This window comes from Pteropus vampyrus, unplaced genomic scaffold, assembly GCF_000151845.1.
Source record: "Pteropus vampyrus isolate Shadow unplaced genomic scaffold, Pvam_2.0 Scaffold387, whole genome shotgun sequence".
NCBI classification, from domain to species: Eukaryota; Metazoa; Chordata; class Mammalia; order Chiroptera; family Pteropodidae; genus Pteropus; species Pteropus vampyrus.
Window position 1 is genome coordinate 2331732 of NW_011889168.1, and position 14325 is coordinate 2346056.

Genomic DNA, 14325 nt, shown 5'->3' on the forward strand with positions numbered 1-14325 from the left:
AAAAGCCAAACAAAATAAAGAAACAGAAACACAAGGACAAGGAAGCAATGGAAACACTGAGCTACCAGAATGCAAAAGATAAAATTGCTATAAGAAGACTTCATATTTCAATAATCACCCTAAATGTAAATGGACTGAATTCACCAATAAAAAGGCACAGAGTTGCAGAATGGATCAAAAATCAAAACTCAACCACATGCTGCCTCCAGGAGACACATCTGAGCTTCAAAGACAAATACAGACTCAAAGTGAAAGGGTGGAAAAACATACTTCAAGCAAACGGCATTCAGAGAAAACTGGGAGTAGCAGTACTAATATCAGATGAAATAGATTTCAAAATCAAAAAGAGAAAGAAAGATACTGAGGAACACTTCATAATGATAAAGGGAATCATGCAACGAGAAGACATAACACTTATATCTATGCTCCCAATCGGTGAGCCCCAAAATGTGTAAAGGAATTACTAACAGAACTAAAGGGAGAAACAGACCAAAACTCTATCGTAGTAGGGGACCTAAACGCCCCATTGTCGGATATGGACAGATCATCCAAACAGAAAATAAGGAAAGAACATCCTTAATGACACATTAGACCACCTGGACATAATTGACATTTACAGAGCCTTCCATCCCAAAACAGCTGCTTATACATTCTTCTCCAGTGCACATGGAATATTCTCAAGAATCGACCACACACTGAGACACAGAGATAGCCTCAACAAATATGAGAGGGTTGAAATCATACCAACTATATTCTCTGATCATAATGCTTTGAAACTACAGATCAACTGCAAAAGAAAGCAGCAAGAACCACAAATACATGAAGATTAAACAACATGCTACCGAAGAATAACTGGGACAGAGAAGAAATAAAAAGTGAGATCAAAAAATACATAAAAATAAATGATAATGATAGTACAACATATCAAAACTTTTGCGACAAGCAAAAGCGGTCATAAGAGAAAACTTCATATCATTATAGGCCTACCTCCAAAAACAAGAATGAGCTCAAATAAACAACCTAACACTTCATCTTAAAAAAATAAAAAAGGAAGAACAAATGAAGCCTACGATCTGCAAAGAAAAGAAATAATGAAAATTAGAGCAGAAATAAATGAAATTTTAAAAAAAATAGAAAAAATAAATGCAACAAAGCGCTGGTTCTCTAAGAAAATTAATAAAATTTACAAGCCCGTGTCTAGGATCACTAAAGAAAAAAGAGAAAGGACACAAATAAACAAAATCAGGGATGATAGAGGGGATATTATGAATGACATTGCAGAAAAACAAAGGATCATGCAAGAATACTATTAAAAAAGCATATAACGCCAAATTTAATAACCTAGAAGAAATGGACCAGCACTTAGAAAAATACAACCTTCCTAGACTGAATCAAGAAGATCTGGAAAATCTAAATAGATCAATCAGCAGTATGGAAATGGAAACAATCATCAAACACCTACCAAAAAAGAAAAATTTCAGGACCAGATGGCTTCACCAGTGAATTCTACTACACATTCAAAGAAGATTTAATACCTATTCTCCTCAAACTCTTTCCAAAAAATTGAAAAGGAGGCAATACTTCCCAATTCATTTTATAAGGCCAATATCACCATGATACCAAAACCTAGTAAACACAAAAAAAGAAAACTACAGACCAATATCTCTCATGAACACAGATGCAAAAATCCTAAATAAGATACTAGCTAACGGAATACAGCAACATATTTAAAAGATTATACACCATGATCAAGTGGGCTTCATCCCAGAGGCACAGGGATGGTTCAACATATGCAAATCCATTAATGTGCTACACCACATAAACAAATTAAAAAATAAAGATCATATGGTCATATCAATAGATGCAGAAAAAGATGTTGACAAGATACAAAATCCATTTATGATCAAAACACTTCACAAAATCAGTATAGAAGGAAAGTACCTTAACATAATAAAGGCCATCTTTGACAAACCCTCAGTCAACGTTATACTTAATGGTGAATAACTAAAAACCTTCCTTCTAAGATCAGGAACAAGGCAAGGGTGTCCACTATTGCTACTCTTATTCAACACAACATTGGAGGTCTTAGCGAGTGCAATCAGACAAGAGAAAGATATAAAAGGCATCCAAACAGGGAATGAAGAAGTCGAACTGTCACTATTTGTGGATGACATGATTATATAGAAACCCCTAAAGACTACACAAGAACACTACTAGAAACAATAAACAAATACAATAAAGGCTCTGGATATGAAATCAACATTCAAAAATCCATAGCGTTCCTGTACTCTAATAATTAAGTGTCAGAAAAAGAAGTAGAAAAAATAATTCCCTTTGCATTTCAACAAAAAGAATAAAATACCTAGGAATAAATTTAATGAAACATGTGAAGGACCTATATAATGAAAACTATAAGACCCTATTAAAAGAAATCGAAGAAGATACAAGGAAATGGAAAGGTATTTCATGTTCTTGGATTGGAAGAATCAACATAGTTAAAATGACCATATTACCTAAAGCATTATACAGATTTAATGCAATCCCCATCAAAATCTCATCAGCATTTTTTAAAGAAATGGAACAAAAAATCATCAGGTTTGTATAAAAGCAGAAAAGACTCCGAATTGCCACGTCCATCCTGAGGAAAAAAAACAAGGTTGGTGGCATCACTCTGCCCAACTTCAAATTATACTACAAACTGAAAGTAATCAAAACAGCATGGTATTGGCAGCAAAATGGACCAATGGAACAGAATTGAGAGTCCAGAAGTAAATCCATATTTATATGGGCAAGTAATTTTTGACAAAAAAACCAAAAACATACAGTGGAGAAAGAAAGTCTCTTCAATAAATGGTGCTGGGAAAACTGGAAAGTCACCTGCAAAAGAATGAAACTAGACTATTGTCTATCATCACACACCAAAATTAACTCAAAATGGACTAAGGACCTGAATATAAGACTTAAAGCAATAAAATGCATAGAAGAAAACATAGAAACTAAACTCAAGGATCTTGGACTTAAAGAGGATTTTATGAATTTGACCTCAAGGGCAAGGGAAGTAAAAGCAATAATAAATGAGTGGGACTACATTAAACTAAAAAGTTTCTGCTCAGCAAAAGAAATCATCAACAAGGTAAAGAGACAACCATTCGAATGGGAAAATATATTTGCAAGCAATATCTCCGATAAGAGCCTAATATCCAAAATATACAAAGAACTCATACAATTCAATAACAACAACAAAAACAAATGATCCAATCAAAGAATGGGCACAGGACCTGAACAGATACTTCTCCCAAGAACACATACAAATGGCCAAAAAACATGAAAAAATACTGATCATCACCAGCTATAGGGTAATGCAAATCAAAACCACAATGAGATACCATCTCAATCTGTTAGAATAGCTGTTATCAACAGGACAATTAGTAGTAACAAATGTTAGAGAAAATGCAGAGTAAAAGAAACCCTCATACACTGCTTTTGGGACTGCAAATTGGTACAATCACTGTGGAAAACAGTATGGAGTTTCCTCAAAAAAACTAAGAATTGATCTACCATATGATCCAGCAATCCCTCTACTGGATATTTATCCCAAAGACTTGAAAACTCACATGTGAAAGATATTTGCACACCAGTGTTCATAGCAGCATTTTTCATGGTCGCCAGGAAATGGAAGCAACCGAAGTGTCCTACGATACATGATGGCTAAAGAAGCTGTGGTACATATATACAATGGAATATTACTCAGCTGTAAGAAGAGGCGAAATACTGCCATTTGTGACGACATGGATGGACCTCGAGATAATCATGCTAAGCGAAATAAGCCAGACAGAAAAAGTTGAAAACCACATGATATCACTTATATGTGGGATATGAACTTAAAAGCAACAAACAAACATGACAAACAAACAGAGACTCATGGACATGGACAATAGACTAGTAGTTACCAGAGGGTAGGGAGGAGGGGGGAGGAGTGATGTAGGTGGGGTAAAAGGGGTCAAATATGTGGTGACAGAAAGAAATCCAACTATGGGAGGGGAACACAGAATGCAATATATATGCCTTGCTATTAAATTGTACACCTGAAACTTACTGGTTTCGTTAGCCAATGTCACCAAGAAAAACAAATTAACAATATAGCTTCTGAGTATCGAGTTCTAGAGCTCTCTGGACTAAAGCAAAGAAATATGAACACATTGCCTGAATCTTGGTAATGGCATCAAAATAAGATATTCTGTATATATACAAAATGACATTTTCTTCACACTTTGTTAAATTTTCTCTCAACTATAGAGAGCTGCTTGTTTGTGAAGTTCACTTTTAGAAATAAAGAAATGATACCACATCTTTGAAATACTATCTACTAAACCTATATTTTTCTTTTTTTTTTTATTTGGTGAAGGGATGGGCTTTCTCCAATCAATCTGCACTCTAACTTGGCCTGTCTAGTTGCCCAGTAGGCTTTCTACAGTAAAGGGAATGGCTAAGATTAGAAGTACAGGATACTGATTTTAATATTCCCTGTTGAATAAGAATAATGATTTGGCAAAATTACTACTGCAGTGAAATCTGGTCTTTAGGTTTGCTCTGAATGCATTTCCTCTGTTTTCACTTGGAAACACCACTTACCAACAATTTGGGTGACACAAGTGGGTTTGACCTTCTATCTTACTTTGGGCTTCTCCAAATACAGACTGTGAAACAAAGACTTGGGTGCAAGTGGTTAATTTGAGAGGTGACAACAGAAGAACACTTAAAGAGTGTGGGAAGTGAAACAGGAAGGGAGGAAAGGTAAAAAGGGTGTGCTAATGGACAGTTTGCTCAGTCACACTGGGACCTTCAGAAATGTACAGAACATGACTCACAATTGTACCATCAAGGGTGAGGGAAGCTGAAGTACTTAACCACTGACGTCCATCTCTCTCCCATTTGGGGGTTGCTCTTGTTAGTATAATATATCTAGCATTTCTGGGATGTCCTACAGGAAGACTGAGCAAGCCCTCAGGCAGAAAAGCAGAGAGGCTTGGGAACTTGAGGTTGAAAAGTTGTTAGCATGATGGAAGCTATCTTCTGCAGTTACCAGTAAACTAGAGGTAGTCTGAGAGAAAAGGGCATCAACAAGGTCTGCTGTTACTTTCCCCCAAGGCTTCATGTTCAGGGTAGTCACAGGATCCAGGCGTGATCAATCAGAGTCACCTTCTGTGGCCACAGGGATTGGATCAGTTGTGGCCACGTAAGTGATCAAGCATTTGTTAGCTCACAAACATTCACTCCACCTCACCTTCTCCTTCCTTCCTAAAAAACCACCCTTTCCCTAGAAGTGACTCTTCTTTGCTCACAAATCAGTAAGGAAGCCTCTTTACTGTCTTTCCGTTCTGTATTAGTTATAGATTGCTGAGTAGCAAATTACCACAAACTTAGCAGCTTAAAATAATATACAGTCTCTGTAAGTCAGGAGTCTGAGCACAGTTTAGCTGGGTCCTCTGCTAGGCTGTGATCAAGGTGCTGGCCAGGGCTCAGTTCTTATCCAGAGGCTTAACTGGGGATAGATCTGCTTCCAAGCTCGCTCAGGTTGTTGGCAGAATTCATTCCCTTATGATTAGTGAACTGAAGTTTTCAGTTCTTGCTGGCTGTCAGCTAGAGGTTGCCCTTAGCTCTTATAGGTTTCCTACATCCAGTTGCAATGTGGCCATCTCTTTAGGCCCCTTAAGAACATAGAAGCCTGATTCTACAGAGTCATCAATGAAGAAAGAGAATACATCTGCTAGGAAGATGGAATTTTATATAACCAAATATAATTACAGAAGTTACATCCCATCACCATTAATATGTTCCATCAGTTAGAGGCAAGTCATAATTCCTCCATACCTTCAAGGGGAGGGGATTATAGAAAGGTATGAATTCTAGGAGGTGGAGATCATAGGGACCACCTTAAAGTCTATCTGGCACCCCTTCCAGGGTATTTAATTCTACCATGACAAGAAAGTCGCTCAGGGATTCCAAGGCCACCATTCCTTCTGGGGCAGATTTCTTGCCTCTGCCTACACTGTGATAATCTGTTCTCTCTCTAAAGAAGAGAAAAACCTCACATATTTAATCTTTCATAGAGCACTCTTTCTGTTAGAGCCTCTGATAAATTGTGTTTTATTTCAATTGTTCGGATACTATATTTCTCTCAGTGAATTTCAATACTGAATTAACTTTCTTGGCAGTCATGTTACATTGCTGATTTAAATTATATTAAAACAAACTAATGCATTTAGGTCTTCTTTCATTATAAGCTGCTGTTAAATCAAATATGTTCCTTCTTGTACTTTTCAGTTCTTGGTGAATTACTATACAATTATGCCCATTAAATTTCATTTTGTTGATTTTTTTGGATCAGAGTTTTAAAAAATATTTTATCATATTTATTTATTGATTTTGGCTTTCCTTCAAACTCTGGGTCATTGTAGGTTTGATAAATACCTTATATGTATTCAGCCAGGTATTTGACTTAAAATGCTGAAAAAGGCAAAGTTAAGGAATCTGGAGGGCTGTCACTATGATGGGCACTAATAAATGTATGCATTTAACACTGGTGTTGCTTGTTCCCAATGACCGCATCTAGGTTCTTAGTGGCCACCACTTCCTTTTCTATTTAATAGTCATGCTAGAATTTGATTGAGGTGCAATATTAACTTCACTGGCATATAGTTTCTAGAATCTAAATTTCTCTTCCTTTTATAAATTGGGATATATGGTAGTGCACTGCCAAATACCCTTTTCAGGACCAAAGAACTCATTTCCCCAGCTTCCGGGAGCTTAGGCTGTTGAAAATTTATAGCTGAGTCCTTCTCTGGTAATTACATTCTGCTAAAGAGAGCTCCCTCTCCTAAGATCACCACTCACTCCTGGAGTCGGTGCAGGGAATAAACCCACATTCACCAACTGATGGAAGTGAGTTTATAAAGGCCTGGCTCTCTTGCCTTACAGTGAGAAAAGTCTACAAGGCCACCCCAACTCCAGAGCCCACCACGGGATCAACCCAGGTGTTTGCTGTAAAGGAATTGCAGTTCGATTTCTCCCTCTGTCCAGTTCTTCTTCCCTTATTCCACCATTAGTGTTGGTTCTGAAGGTGCAGCATAATGTAAGTCTCTGGCTCAGAGACTTTCCTGGAGAACCAGACCTACAGTACCATCCCCATTCTTAAGAAGTCTCTTACACCCTCCAAAAGTCTTCTTTCAGTGCCCAGGGTATAATTTAAATTCTGTGTGTGTGTGTGTGTGTGTGTGTGTGTGTGTGTGTGTGTGTGTGTGTATACTCTCGAAATCAAATTCTTTTACTCTTTTCTTCTTCGATATATCATTGGTTACATATTTTGGAGGTTGAGGATTCTTTTTCTCAATTGCAAAGGGGAAAAATGCTGAAGAATTTTTCTTTTAGCCTGTGACAGGCTCACATTTGGTGAGCAGCTGCCTTCTGTTTTGCACATGACTTAATGAGTCCTTTTTGTGCTCTTTATGCTTTCCACATGCCTTAACTCACTCTGGGTCCTGGCACTCTAAACACTGTTTATATGTCCCCATGCCTTGCAGGTTTCAATAATGATGGATGGTGGATCACCAGGCCACTTCCTTAGGGCACCTGTTTTGTAATTCAAAGGTGAAGTCTGTGATTTGATATAAAAATGTTCTGTCTTGGTTTTATCGCTCCCTTTTAACTTCTGGCCCATATACAAAAAGGTTTTTTTCTTTATCTGCCAAACCTACCTTGCCCAGCCCTGCTTTGCGTAGCAATTTTTCTACAACCAATGCCTTTGAATACATTTTTTGTACCATGTTGTTTCAGACTGTAGGAAGCCAGCCTAAGCAGCGTTCAATGCATCGTGGTGTTTTCCAGCCAAACATTTAATTGGGTTGATTTTTATGACATTTGGAGCTGCCCACTGAACTTCAAATTAAAACAAACAAACAAACAAACAAAAAACTTACATTTGTACCTTTGTTTTTTGCTACCGCTTAAAGAAAACTCAACATACATCAAATTTTTCTTTTGGAGAAAAAAAATAATAGCCTTCTGAGAACAAGGGAATGGAGTTGTTCCTTCCCATGAAGTCCCAAGTAAAAGAGAAAGATGATGGCTGTTAGAATAATAGCCATATTTGTGTTCTATAAGACATAAAATTATTTAGACACATGTAAGTGCCACATTTCCATGTATATAAAGTTTAAGTCATCCCATTAAAGGGGTACTCATTGGTACTGTCTGAACTTCAACAGATCTGCTCAAATTTTCCCACTTGCTACTAAAATCTCAGCACATATCAAACTCTGATTGAAGAAGCTTCTTAATGTGGTACATGTAAAGTGAAGTGTACTTGCAGAGGTTGAGGTCTTGGATCACTGAGATCAAGCACTAAGTTGAATCAAGCATATGTGGTAATGAGCAAAAGAATGGGAACAACATTTGAGATATTTAGTCAAAAAGTGCTCAGAGAAATTTCAAAAATATAATTAGGGCTCTTGCTTCTCTATTACCATCCATGTGGAAAGGGAAATATAGAGCAGAGTAGAAGCATTATGCACTGGCTAACAAAAAGAAGCAAACAGAATTAGCATTACTTCATATCTTACCTAGCTACTGTGTATTTTAATTAAAGATTTCTAAAATTAATAAAGTGTAAATAGAGACCTTCTTTGCCCACATGAGGGGTACCATCCCCGATATCTGGTCCTGAATTATGACTCCAAGAGTTTCTAGCTGTGTGATCTCTATCAAATTACTTAACTCTTTGGTTTCAGACTCTTCATCTGTAGAAAGGGAATAATAATGATAACTAGTTCTAAGATTGTTGTAAGGATTAAATGAGATATGGCATTGGAATATCACAGCACGGTGCCTGGTTATAAAGTAAAAGGTCAATGAATTTTAGCTACAGTTACAATTATGATTATTACAATAGTTAATTATGATGACTTTTTAATGAACATCACTTTTTATGTGCCTGTGCTGATTAGAAATTCATCATGATTAGTTAAGGATCAGCAGAGGGAGGCAGTTTTCCCATGAGTGGGCGTTGGGAGGACCAGGTGAGAGGAAGGTGTGATGCTTATAAAAGTGGTAAATTCCTATAAATTTTATGGGCCTATTGCCATTTTTGTGGACATGGACAATTTTCAATGCCTTTTGGAAAAATTGTGGTGAATGTAGCTGGCTGCCAGCTCTCCTTGGCCCTCACCACCTTGATTAAAATTGAAACAAAAATCTGACTCTTATTGAGAACACTGCCCCCATCAGACTGCAAAGCTCTGCCCGCAAGGCTGGGGGCACTTTTATTTCATGGGAGCCTTATTTTTACCAGAAGTTTCTCAGCCTTGGGATATGGGGGCTGATGTATTCATTGCCTCCTTTCTTAAAGGAAAGTAGGAAACAGAACCTCAGTCTCCAGGTTTTGTACAGCCTCAATCTTCAGGAATAGTGCCTCTTCATCTACTTCAGAGGATTCAAACTCATGCTTGCAGCATCCCAGAAATAAGTGAAATAGACTAGGAGATCTGTAGGGCTTGTGATTACATGAGAGCCTGGGTCTCTCCAGAGGGCAGCTCTAGCCGATTGCTGTCACCTAAGAATATGGGTGCAATAACATTAGATCCTCCAATTCTTCAAGAGAAGCCATAAATCTAGCTTTTTATATTGAATCTCCTAGTTATTAAATGGTTGCAAATATTCAACTTTTAAAAAATACTATGTGGGTCAAACAAAATATTTCTATTTCCCAGACATGGCCCAAGGATTGCCAGATTGGAGCCTTCCTCTACATGGTACAATTTCAAGTTCCTGGGGAGGTTCCTTCTGACCCCAAACATATTCCCTATCTCATGCTACTTCACTGGAAGTGTAGCAGAGTCTTTCCCAGCTCTAAGACCTCTCCCTCAAGATTCAAAGTTACCCTTGTCCAGGAGCACATTGAGCATTCATCACTCACTAACTGCTTAGATTAACCTATCTCATTGTACCCACTTAGGGAATGAAGGTAAGGAGAAGTTGTAGAAGTAGGTGGACATAAGGCAGGCTAGTAGAATGAATATCCAGAACTCTTTGCTCTGATACTCATTAGTTGTTGTAACCTCAAGAATATCAGTTTTCTGGCATTCACTTTTCCTTATTTGTCAACAGGGGCTAATAATTGCTACCTCATTAGATTGTGGTGAAAATCTGGCCCAGAGCATACTGTCCTTAAATGAAAGTTTAATCTGGAGAGAAGAAGGAAAGATGTTATGATTCTCTGAGACAGTTCTGAAGTGAGGGTGGCCAAATAGGACCTCTCAGAAGAGGGGTTAAAGGAGTAGGAAGATAGCAAGGAGCTGTGAGTAATCAGAGCATATCATTCTCTGGCCAGCAGCCCAACTAGTACACAGGGATAATGTACTAAGGAAGAAATAAGCACTATGATAATAACTCACAAACACAGCTTGTTATAATGACCTGCACTCTAAGCTTTCATAAGTCTAATTCATCCTTCCAATATTTTTAGCCACTATGGACTTGTTTTTCTGGATAGTGTATCTTTGACTTCTTTGCTCAAATCAATGTCCCATGCCCGCATTTCTTACTTCTATAACACATAATGAATTGTGAGCCAAATTTTTTGCTTTACAGAAAAAATAAAATCAGTAAAATCATTTATGTTTTATGCTGTACAGAACTCAGAAGGAACTTTAGAAAATAATTTTTTATCAGAATGAAACAAACTTGAGATATGTATAGCAAGAACAGTAGTATAAGGTTGAGGAAGGAATGGGAGATAAATATAAAACTCTATTAATAAGATAAAAGAAAATCACAAGTGAATTAAGTGATAGAGAATCAGATGTGAGAAGCTTGACTTTATAAAAATATTCTAGTGCTATAACATAAATGCCATAGAAAGGCAAAAGAAATCATGTGTTATGTACCGAAAATATACTCCCAGACCCTAGATCGTATCCATGCCATTGCTTAGCTATTCCAACTACTAGAGACTGAGAGTTGCCTGTTGTGAGAATTCATAAAGGAAGAGATTGGGTTTTATCCAGGAAGCAGACTACAGGAAGACGTTTCTCGGTTGAATATTGAAATTTCCAACATCATATACACATGAATGTGAGTGCACATGCCCACACATATTCATGAATATAGTCAAAGTGCTCTGGATTTGTGTTACTGTATTTGACAAATCAAAGATGTGGACAAATTTACAATTCTGTGTGTCTTCTGTAGTTGGCCTCTTGTCTGAGGCAAAAGACCAGGCAGGATGTTAACCAGGGGTCCAGATGTGGCTTTTCAGAAAAACACATTCCTTCATTCAGCTTCTGTATGTCTTAGTTGCCAAGATCCACTCTTCTGTGTTCAACTCAGCTTTACTGCACCCCTGCTTCATCTCAAATGGCCAGCACAGTAGTTGGCTTTGGTATTGGAAGAAAAGAAGAAGGAAAAGTCTTCAGAATACATATTTGGCTCCACAACAAGCTAGAGAAGATGCGTCGAGTGCAATTCATTGTCATATGTCAACTTCTCTCCATATCTAAGTTATTACAATGGAGAATATTGTCTAAAGAACTCTTATCACTGTATTTGTACAAGTGTGGCCATAATTCCTGAGGTTTGGATCTCTGGGAAGAAAAGGGATTGTATTTAATTTAATTGTCTAGGATCTTGGAAAAACTGGCCACACTAGCAGGGACTACCTTAACTTTATTAAATTCAACTTTGGTTTTGTTTGAAATTTTCAATATATGAAAAGAATTAGAGGTTGGCCCTTTAAGAAACCTGATTCAGTCTGTCACAAGACCTGAGAATCTACATTTTATAATAAATTACTCAGGTGTTTCTGATATAAAGAGCTCCCTGATTTCACTTTAGGAACAACTGCTCTGTGTCACCGATAACAGCAAGTTCTCAAATTTTTGGAGCCCACAATCCCTTTAAACTCTCAAAAATTACTTAGGAACCCGATGAGCTTTGGTGTAATTTATATCTATTGATACTTACCATATTAAAATTAAAACTGAGAATTTTTTTAAATATTTATTTATAAATAATTTTTAAATAATACTAATAAAGTTATTACATTTTAACATAAGTAAAATATTTTATGAAAAATAAATATTGTTTTTGAAAGCAAGAAAATTAATGAGAAGAGTGTCTTTTTTGCATTTTTAAATCTCTATTATCTGGAAATAGAAAAACAACTGGATTTTCATATCTGCTTCTGCATTCTAGCTGTTGCGATATGTTTTAATAGAAGACATAAAGGAAATCGAACTCACACATACATGGATTTGAAAAAGGGACGGAATGTTTTAACAGCCATTTTAGATAACTGTAAATATTCTTCTTTGGTACTACACCAAAATGCAACAAGTTGTAGTTCTTTAAAACTGTCAGTCCTCTTAAAATCTAGGTGTAGAAGTGTCAGGGCATCACTTTTGTCATATGCTACTGGTCAAAGCAATCAAAATGCGGCTTAGATTCAGCAGAGGGGATATAGACATCACATTTCAATGAGAGAAGTGTCAAAGAATTTGTGGCCATTTTCAATCCACCAGGAATTGACAGCAGGAATCTTCTGTGTAGCAATCTTCCTATTGCTTTTGTGCCTCTCCTTACCTTTTCTCACATGTAGAACAGACTTACAAATGCCTTAAATATTCGGCCACCTGGATCAGACTTGACTTTGCAATTTCCCTTCTGTTGTAGATTGAATTGTGTCCCTCCTCCAAAAAAGAAAAAGATATGTTGAAGTCCTAATCCTCAGTACCTCTGAATGTGACCTTATTTGGAAATTAGGTCTTTGCAGTTGTAGTCAAGTTAAAAAAGAAGTCATTAGGGTGAGTCCTAATCCAATATGATTAGTGTCCTTATAAAAAGGAGATATTTCAACAGAGAGACAGATACGCACAGAAGAAAGACAATGTAAAGAGACAGAGGGAGAAAATAGCCATCTATAAGTCAAAGAATGCCTGAGGTAATCAGAAGCCAGGAGAAAAACTTGGAACAGATACTTTCCTAGAGACTTCAGAGAGAAGATGGCCCTGTCAATACCTTGATTTTGGAATCCTGGCCTCTAGAACTTCCAGACAATAAATTTATATTATTCTAAGCCACCTAGTTTGTTGTACTTTTTAATAGCAACCCTGGAAAATGAATACACTCTCTAACTAGAAAAATTCAGACTACAACATTTCTTGGGGCATCTGTATAGTCAGAAGAGTTTCTTTTGCAATGGCCAAGCCCATCTCAAGAATCTGGCCACTACCCCTTCCTGTTCTAGCCCCCCAAATTCCTTCCAACTGAACCTGGGAAGCATAAAAGAAATTGCAGTATCTTCGGCATGAAATATCTCCATTTAATTTTCATAACTGCTCTATAAATCAGTGCCTTAATCTCTCAGTCTGCTATAACAAAATATCACTGACTGGGTAGCTTATAAACTATAGAGATTTATTTTTCACAGTTCTCAGGCTGGGAGGTCAAACATCAAGGCACCAGCATGGTCACATTCCAATGAGAGCCCTTCCTAGTTCATAGCCAACTCCTTTTGCTGTGTTCTCACATTGTGGAAGAGGCTAGGGACTTCTGTGGAGCCTCTTTTATAAGGCAGTACTCTCATTAATGAGGGCTCCACTCTCATGACCTAAGCACCTCCCAAAGGCCCACATTCTAATACCATCAAACCGGGCATTAGGATTTCAACATATGAATTTGGGGGAGACAGATTTAAACCCTAGCAGTCAGGTACAATTACTCTCATTTTACAGAAAAGGATATTGAGTCTCAGAAATTACGGAATATATTTAAGATAATGCAGTTATGAGCTGCTAGGCAGATGACACTAGCTTCCATTGTAGAGCTCTCCTTACCATAGTATGGGAGCTTTTCCAAGCTGGGTTCTGTATCTTTTTGATAGCTTCCCACTATTCTTATTAATGCACTTTTGAAAATCAGAATCATAGGGATGGAGATTATTAAGCCTCCCTGACAAGTATGTTCTCTTCCTGTAGGCTGCTATCCATGGGAGGTCAAACCACAGTCAAAGAAAAATAGACTCCAAAGGGAGTCGATGAGTCCAGGGTTGCATGGTGGTGGGCCAAGATTGTCTGATATTCATACATTCCTCAGACTAAATATATCTGCTCCACCGAAGAAATTGTTCAAGTTCTTTTATGAGGTTATGTCTCTTATGGAGAAGGATGTTAGAAATGTTGGCATGAGTTTTTCATGGTAAAACCAGGAATGGTTTTGAGAACACCAGAATCCACTTGATGTAGTTCACCCAGAATTGGTATCTACAATGAGTAC

The 14325-nt window shown here is 37.3% G+C and overlaps 1 long non-coding RNA gene across 10 annotated transcripts in view; it reads right to left on the minus strand.

The window, feature by feature from the left end:
• Positions 1 to 14325, minus strand: part of LOC105305443 — a 183879-nt gene that overhangs the window by 19078 nt on the left and 150476 nt on the right. Inside the window, exons 7-8 of one of the 10 annotated variants that reach the window (XR_002777204.1) lie at positions 12634 to 12740; positions 10872 to 11429 (exon numbers count right to left, since the gene is read on the minus strand). The exons of 8 other annotated variants lie outside the window; for them this stretch is intronic. This is a non-coding gene — a long non-coding RNA (uncharacterized LOC105305443). Of the gene's footprint in view, positions 1 to 10871; positions 11430 to 12633; positions 12741 to 14325 lie in introns of those variants that run through there. One more of the 10 variants, XR_002777205.1, reaches the window with a different exon arrangement.